This window comes from Pelobates fuscus, chromosome 4 (genome assembly GCF_036172605.1).
Source record: "Pelobates fuscus isolate aPelFus1 chromosome 4, aPelFus1.pri, whole genome shotgun sequence".
NCBI classification, from domain to species: Eukaryota; Metazoa; Chordata; class Amphibia; order Anura; family Pelobatidae; genus Pelobates; species Pelobates fuscus.
In genome coordinates, this window is record NC_086320.1 from 281,355,305 (window position 1) to 281,364,936 (window position 9,632).

Sequence of the window (9,632 nt, forward strand, 5' to 3'; positions counted from 1 at the left end):
ACATTGCTGTGTCCATGGACGTCTACAAAGAGTCCAGTGCTGTGTACAGTGAGTGTTACTTGCCTGCATATTCCCAATTCACAGCATGTGAGCCGCCAATAAAAAAAAAAAAGGCTTTTTAAAGCTTTTGATATAACCAGTGCTGTGCCAACATGGGGATTACCAAATATTGAATACAGTATTCCCAATGCATTTTGTGTTGGCTACATAGGATTACATTAGTGTTCATGTCGTTTTGCCTGTAGTAAATCCAGTGCTGTATAGATCAACCAAGTACATGTAAAAGGTTTGCGTGCTTACAGAATACCCAGAGCCGTGTACAGCACTGCTTCCTGTATATCCAGCATAGTCCATCCCAATCTGTATACAGTACTGTTCATTTAAAGTTCTATGAACAGAGTGATTGCATTACAATAGTAAACATTATGTTTTGTGTTCCCATGCAATCCTAACTGAAAAAACTGATCAGTGTAGCTGGAGTGTACTGTGATCAAAAATATTTTGTATATTTGAGTGTATTTAATATACACATTTGTTTCCCTTTTCATTCATTATATGGCTGTGTACAGAAATGAACATATTGGTGGTTATTCATTAATGTGCAGAATATAATTGTTTATTTTTCTTTACCTTGTGGACAGTGCACTGCTTGCAGGTGTGCAGAGCAACCCATTGTGTATAGGGATACATTCAGTAACCCGCTCAGTACTTGGTATTCTAACTGCATACCAACCTATGTGAGCTTAATGGTTTTCATGTATTTTCCTTCTAAAGCACTGCTTTTATATTCAGAGTTTATATTGCTTGTTATAATTTGTATAGAATGTTTGTACTTGAATAATGCTAGCTTAGAGCTGCTGTTTGAGTTCATTACTTGACATAGGGCTAGATTACATTAGATACAAGTTATTTTCTGTCCAATTTTTGTGTTACTGTTACTTTCAATAAAAGTGTGGTTATTTTATTGGCTTTTAGTTTTTCATATTAGATTCATTAAAAGTCTAATATTATAAAATTATAGAAAAAAACTTTTTTTTTTTTTTTATATTCTTTATTTTTGTTGTTCAAAAGTTTACCAGACATGCTTGTTTTGCCACAACAGCAGATACAGATATATAAAAAAGCATAATACTGTGGCATATAAGAGAACTGCACATTTTTTTATAGTAGCAAACAGGTTAATAAAAGTTATGTCAGGTAATGGTAAGGCAATAAGCGTGATTGAGACATCATATATATGCAGACATTAACATTGTCAAAGAAGAGAGATTTATATAACATGCTAAACTATGATTAATTCTGGAGCTTGGTAGCCGCTGGGTACTTAAGTTTAAAACATAGGGAAATAGCATATGTTAAGATGGTGGTAACATTAGCATGCCCATCATGAGCCAAACAGATATCGACAGCAGCGGGAGGAATGCCTGCTAGATTGGTTGGTATGATCTGGGACCTATGCTTCCAAGGGAAGTGTGACGAAGTGCCCTTCGCCACTTGTGCCTGGAGAGGACTACTTGCCAGCATCTTGCCATGTGACTAGGGTCCCTGGAAGATCTGGCCCTTTAAATACAGTGTGACGAGACCAATCTCGCCACATTGCATTGGAGGAGCCTGGTTGCCCACCTGCTGCCTTTGGATTATGGACCAGCAGTTAAACGGTTAATTTTACTGTGCAGAAAGATTTATTTATTCCTTTCTGCACAGCCGTTCGGTAGATTCTATCTACCGAACAAACAGCCCTTTCTTAGCCTCCCCAGAGCCGTGGGGAGCCGGCAAGCGCCGTTAATTGGCCACCCAGAAGCTGGCGTGTGCCCTCCATTTACCTTCCTGAAGCCGTGGGTAACCGCGGCTTAACGAGCGTGTGGCGGCAATTGACCACCCAGTAGCTGCGGTTAACCGCAGCTTAATTGACTGTTACTGGGTGGTCGCGGTTACACCTAGCCGCCACACGATGGCGGTGTTCTGGAGCTCCCCGGGCAGCCAGCGCTTTTCTGCCCGGCTTTCCTACGCCAAACCCGGACACTGTGTCAGCTTAGCTCCGCTGAGCCTCCAGCCCCTGGTTCTAATTCGTACCGATTTAACGAATGCATGTAGATTCGGTATTTTATGTTGGGGGAATGTTTTAACCCAGATAGCTATGCCATGGAGCCTATTCGTGTAATTAAATACTTTGGCTCCATGGCGATTAAACTGTATTTGTGTGGTCTGAGTGCCAGTCACCTAATAATGTGCACTCAGACCTGAGCTATCTGGGGATATGTTACATGTCTGTTTTATGTGCAAAAAGTAACTTTGTGTATTTTAAAGTAATATTGTATCTTGTGTTCACCACGTGCATAATGGAGTCTTGCCTCTGTCCTGGGAGATAATTGAATTACTTCTCAATTATCTCCAGGGCAGAGGGGAGGAAGCCAGGATGCATTGTGGGAAAGTATTGTGACTGTATGTCCTAAAATGATACATGTCTGTCTTTTGTTACAGTCTCCCATTTGGTCCCCTAGGGGAGTGTCCACCAGGTGGGAGACCTGCATAAATACTGGGCAGGTAGCCCTCATTAAACAGACCACCTTAACACGGAGCCTTTTCTCGTTCTTGGGGGGACTCACTGTATGCTGATAGAGACTGATTGCCAGGAGTGTAAGCCGCTTGGGAGCTTTTCCTGTTCGTCTGCTAGCAGCTATTTGTGAGGTTTCGGTTCGAGAGTTTGGAGTGCTACCTTATTCAGTTTTATGCAGTTCTGGAGTTTGGTGCATTCCCTTGTATCCAGTTCGGGAGGTTGGTGTTCTACAGTAGCTGCCTTTATATCGGAAAAGGGGAATATCGTCTAAACGGAATTTAAACCCTTGTCTGCTGAAACGGTCCGTTACATACAGTATTTGGGCATATTGTATTTTATTGTGCTGTTTCTGGCCCTTTAAGTACTTTGGGAAAGGACCTGCCGTTTTGGCATGGCACTTCGGATGCAGCAGAAGTACCGAAGTAGCTGCCATTAGAAAAACGAACACGTGGCGGTGGCCATTTTGATTCATTCGAATGCAGTCAGCGGTGTGTGCCGTCAAACTCATGGAACTAAAATCTGCTACAGAACGGCACGAACACCGCTGAAGTTTTACCTTCCCTGGAACTAATGCATTCAACAGTTCAATCGACAATTCATTCGACAATTTGAATGGTTGTCGTTCATCTGTTTGAACTGACTTTAACATGGGAAATAGACCGGCCACACAGCCTGATTCTCTGGAACTGTTTTGGGCATGAAAATGTGCTTGCGGTTGGGCAAAGGTGACATATCTATCTCCCGAACGGCTGAACAGATTCAAATTATTTTTGGGTTTGTTTGTGTTTGAAATATGCTGAATAATAATATGTTATATATTGAACATATTATATTGATATTGGATGTATAGTTTTAGAGTTATGAAAGTTGGGTAAAAATTATGTTTTCAACTGTACAGCTAATGGTGTTACCTCTCAGGCTAAGGGGAGGAGATGTGTGGGATGTAACCAGTGTGTGATTGGGTAATTCATAATTGTCTGTTGGAGTCTCCCTTGCACGGAAGAATTGCATAAAAGCAGAGTGAGTGTCATTAAAAACCAGAGTTCTTCTTCACCCTCAATCTAGAGTCCTGTCTCTTATTGGGAGAATTGCTATGCTAGTCATACTCTCTTGTTATATCACTAGTAAGCTTTTTTTAAGTGCTTGTTCCTGTCTTGCTCTCTGAAGGAGTCTACGGTGGTTATGGTGTCGGCTGGAGTGCTTGGAGCACTCAGGAAGTGCTAGGAGCATCCTTCAACGGAGGTACCCAGTCAGGGTGCCTGGTGATCCGTTACAGGAAGGATCTCACATGGGCTGATCTGGCTGTTTAGCGGCACTGCAGAAATAAGATTAGCTGTTTTTTTGTCAATTTTTTATCTTTGTAGTGTTTAGGGTAACAGGTAAGCAAAAAATAACATGTCGTCAAGGTTACAGAAAATAAAAGGAGTTGCCAGTATAATATATGACATGAGAGGAATGAGCACTTTTTTTCTCTCCTTCAGGAATACACAAGTATTTAGATGGAGGTCATTAACCCCTTAAGGACAGAGCTTCAGAAGCTTGTCTTTCACTTAATGACAACGGCATTTTTTGCATTTTTTGCTATTTGCGTTCAACTGCAATTTGCATTTTACTAATTTATTGCACCGACACATATTATATACCGTTTTTTAAAGGACAGAAAGGGCTTTAATTTGATGTAACACATATATATATAAATGCTTATTTATTATAAAAAAAATACAGAAATATGCAAAAAAAATAATTTTTGTGTGTTTTTTTTACAGTTTTTGCAATAATAATGTGTACATAATTAGTGCAGGTTAAGGAAAGTAATTAAAAATAAATTCATTTAGTTGTTCTGAATTACAGAATATATAATGTGTCTGGGATTTTAAGTTTTTTTTGGTAGTTACAGGTCACAAAGCACAAGGAGTAAAATAAACTTTTTATGTGGAGCGATTTTAGAATTTGGTATGTTTGTCTTGTAAGCCTAATAGCCATAAAAGAAAACAAAATTGCCACACAAAAGTATATATTTATATAAAGTAGACACCACAGGCTATTTACCTAAGGTTGTTTTGACACTTTCTACGTAGCCATTTTACCGCCAACCTCTGCTAAATATTGGAGTAAAATTGTGTTTTTTGGTGGTTTTCGCACACAAACTTATAACAAAGAACTTCTCATGTGTATTTTGTAAAGTTGGTGTGTGCTATTCCTGTACAAAGTTTTATTATGTGTTCAGTTACTTCTGCTGAGTACAACGGTACCCCCATTGTATGTCTTTGGCCCTATTTTGTGAAGCTACAGTGCCATATAGGAGACCTGTCCTTTTCAGTATTCACAGTAGAATTTTGAGAGACGGATTTAATGAGCCTATGCTTCCATTTGGGGTATTATAGTAGTTTGACTGTTCAAAAAAAACCCACAAAGGCCTACCATTTGTAAAAGTAGACACTCCAGGGTATCTCATAAGGTGCATATTGTGCCTTAACATGCCCCCATTTTTTTACCATTACATGCCAAAGTATGTGGTAAAAAATAATTTTGTGCATATTTTACATACGGATTGCATTTTTGCTGGGCATTTTGTAGATTTCATGTGTGCCACTAAGTTCAAACCCCCCAAATTATGCTCAGCTAAGTCTTCCGAGTAAAAGGACACCCCCATTGTATGTCTATGGCACTATTTCGTGAAGCTACAGTGCCATACAGGAGACCTGTCTTTTTCAGTATTCACAGTAGAATTTTGAGAGACGGATTTAATGAGCCTATGCTTCCATTTGGGGTATTATAACAGTTTGACTGTTCAAAACACCCCACAAAGTCCTACCATTTGTAAAAGAAGACACTCCAGGGTATCTCATAAGGTGCATATTGTGCCTTAACATGCCCCCATTTTTTTACCATTACATGCCAAAGTATGTGGTAAAAAATAATTTTGTGCATTTTTTACATACGGATTGCATTTTTGCTGGGCATTTTGTATATTTCATGTGTGCCACTAAGTTCAAACCCCCCAAATTATGCTCAGCTAAGTCTTCTGAGTAAAAGGACAACCCCATTGTATGTCTATGGCACTATTTTGTGAAGCTACAGTGCCATATAGGAGACCAAGCCATATCAGTTTTGACCGAACTTTGAATTTTGACGCCGGGCCTATGTGCAATTTCCAAGCATCTTTGCAGGTTTTAAATTCAAACTACCCCACAAAGGCCTACCATTTCTTAAAGTAGACACCCCAGGGTATTTCAAAAGGCATATTTTGAACCTTAGCGTGGGATCATTTTTCCGCTAGCGTGTACCAGGTGTAGCGGTTATAAGCGTTTTTTTCTGCCTTTTTGACACACAAAGTGAGTTTGCACAGTATATTTTGCAAACCATATGTGTACTACCACTGTATAATACTTCATATTTTGCTCAGCTATGTCTGCTGAGTACAAAAATACCCCCGTATGTACCTTTGCCAGGTATATGTGGACATCGGAGGGGCACATTTGGGACACAGCCATTCCATTTTTTTTCAAATTTTGAATTTTTACGCTGTGCCCATGTCCCATTTTAGAGTATTTTACCAGGCTATATAATCCAAATACCCCATAAAGCCATACCATTTCTTAAAGAAGACATCCCAGGGTATTTCAAAAGGCATATTTTGAACCTTAGCGTGGGATCATTTTTCCGCTAGCTTGTACCAGGTGTAGTGGTAATAAGCGTTTTTTCTGCCTTTTTGGCACACAAAGTGAGTTTGCACAGTATATTTTGCAAACCTTATGTGTACTACCACTGTATAATACTTCATATGTTGCTCAGCTATGTCTGCTGAGTACAAAAATACCCCCGTATGTACCTTTGCCAGGTATATGTGGACATCGGAGGGGCACATTTGGGACACAGCCATTCCATTTTTTTTCAAATTTTGAATTTTTACGCTGTGCCCATGTCCCATTTTAGAGTATTTTACCAGGCTATATAAACCAAATACCCCATAAAGCCATACCATTTCTTAAAGAAGACATCCCAGGGTATTTCAAAAGGCATATTTTGAACCTTAGCGTGGGATCATTTTTCCGCTAGCTTGTACCAGGTGTAGTGGTAATGAGCGTTATTAAATGTATTTTTTTACTTTTTAAACCTTTTTTTACTTTTTAAAACTATTTTTTAAACTTTTGTTTTGATTATTCATTTTTTTAAAGTTTCCTAAACTTTCGTAAAACTTTTTTTTTACAGATTTAACATTTTTCTAAGCTTTTTTTTTTACGTTAACCCCTAACTAGCAGTAAGCAGCACTAACAGTAAATTCACCATTTTCCCATAACTCCCACCCACCCCAGCTAGCAAAATATTTAATTATACAATATTTAAATTAGGGGGGCGGGGCTTGCCAAGCATCCTGACCAGACGCCATTTCCCAAAGCTCCCCAACACCAAAACCCAATCCTAAGGATTGAGGCGGAACCAAGCCCAATCTGCACCCCACAATACCACCATTGAAATCGGGAAGCCGAGGAGCATCGATAGATGCCTTTTTTTCAGCCACAAAAGTCGGCACGACGGAAGCACAGAACCGCGGCCTACCCCACGCTGTTAGGCCTCGAGAGCTTCCTGGGCGGCATCGGAACGATCAGCGCAGAAACACCCCATACCTCGACCCGGTCTGCCTCACCGACCAGCATGTCAGGCATGGGCCGGCGCTCCCAAAAGTCACACACTCCGGCGGAGGGCAGAGACATTGGAGCCATGCTCCAGAAGCAGTCGCAGCCGAGGCCCTCTGTCGCAAATGAAAACCCCGACAAGGACCGGAGCGCGGCGCCACAACACAGGCCGCGCCACTCACCAACACCTCCGGCTGAATCTCCGGAATCATCCGACGACTCCGCACCGACCACCAAGAAGGACCTAAAACTAATGCTGGCAGAAATCCACAAAATGCTGGCGGCTGATTCGGCCATCCTCAAAAAAGAAGTGAGAGCAGTGTCGGAAAGAGTCCGAACAAATGAAGCCACTTTAACAGAGGTACAGACCCAGCTCACGGAGATGGCAGACTCCATAAAAGCACTGCAAAATCAGCAACAGACCACCTCCCTTAAGCTTGCCACCCTGGAGGACCGCCAAAGACGCACTCATATTAAGATAAGGGGCATTCCTGCAACAATAACAGCAGAGGAACTGCCTCATTACGTTAGGAGGTTACTGGCCACGATTCTGCCACATGCAACGGCCAAGAAAATAGCCATTGACAGTGTATACCGCCTCCCGAATCCCCCTCACCTACGGTCTACCACGGGGCGAGACGTTATCCTCCGCTGCACCTCCCTACCTGACAAACTCCAAATACTTGCAGCGCTAAAAAACAAAACGCCACTTACCTTCGAAAACTCAAACCTGGCCTTCTTCCAAGACCTGACAAGATCCACGCTCATGCTCCGCAAATCATTCAAACCGGTCACGACACTGCTACAAACCGCAGGGCTGACCTACCGCTGGGGATGGAACGGCTCTCTATCAGTGTCACAAGACGGAAAGACACACACGATACCGTCTATGTTAGAGGCGGCAACCCTCCTGGAAACCCTGGGGCTGACACCCACGGATACACCCGCTACTGAAGGAACAACTGCGGCAAGATGGGACCCGGCCTCCATACAACCGTTCGTCCCCAGAGCAGCGAACCAACGAGAGACTGATACCCCCGAATGAAGAGCCCAGATAGGACATTTGAAACCACACTACCACTGAAAGTTTCCACTTTTGTTTGTTTCACTACATGTCCATCATATACTCACCTACCTAAGCTCCACTGGGCACAGGCCTAGAACACGATCACGCGGGCAAGACGGCAGACACCAGAACCGCACTAAGCGATGGAAAATACTACTCTCTCCCCCCCCCCCCCCCCGTAGCCTCCCTGGTCAGGGGCTTCAAACCCGCTTGCATACCCTAGACCACACAAAACACGAACCAGGCTTATAGACCCAGATCTTGCACACTATGCAAACGCTCACATAACTTGAGATATCTTGAAACCATTTATATTTTATCAAACCCGCGCACACGAGTACCGGCAGATCAAGGGAATAAATCATAACATACAACTCTCAGGCACGCAACCCCCAACTGCCCATCCCACCCTCGTGAAGCACCTCAGCATTAACACACTCATTATCAGTCTCTTGTCTAGAGATCAACGCACCATTACAACCCGCACTTAGCACCTAGACAGACTGCCTCCACACAACATTGTACAATAGTACACTTGACACAGCTTGTTACACCTTTAAAAAAATGTGCTTATGTTAACATGCTTTATGCCTTTGTATCCAATGTACTTGCACTGGCTGTTGTGGCCACGCAAGATGCTCTGTTAAGAAATGCACGCAAAAATAAAGAATTAAAAAAAAAAAAATAATATTTAAATTAGTTAATTAAATAAATGTAACCCCTGAGGGTTAAAAAATAAATAAAAGTTAATCGTCAGGGGTTAAAAAAAAAAATTAGAACAGTATAATACTGTGATCTGTATTTTGATCACTGTAGGCAGTGATCGACTGGCAGGGAAGGGGTTAATTTTTATTTGGACTGGGTAAAGGGTTTATTTTTTAAAAATTTTTACTTAAACGTTATTAAAACTTTTTTTAACTTAATTTTTTAACTTTTTAAAGCTTATTTTTAAACTTTTTTTAACGTTAACCCCTAGTTAGCGTAATACTAAATCCCCCAATTCCCCACTAACTTCCACCCTCCCCAGCTAGCTAAATTTATAATTTTAAAATATTTAAATTAATTAATAAAATAAATTGAACCCCTGAGGGTTAAAAAAAAAAAAAGAATTAACCCTCAGGGGTTAAAAAAAAAATCAGATCTTAGTAAAATGTAATCCCTGCCAATTGATCACTGTAGTCAGTGATCAATTGGCAGGGAAGGGGTTAATTTTTTATTAAAATGGGTAAAGGGGGGGTAAAGGGGGGTGGGATTTTAATTTTACTATTTTTTTCCACCAGGGGGCAGGATCACTGAAGATCCGTCCCCCTGCACTTCACACAGAACCAGGAAGTGCAGGGAGGCGGAGGTGAGTATAGAGAGCACATGTGCC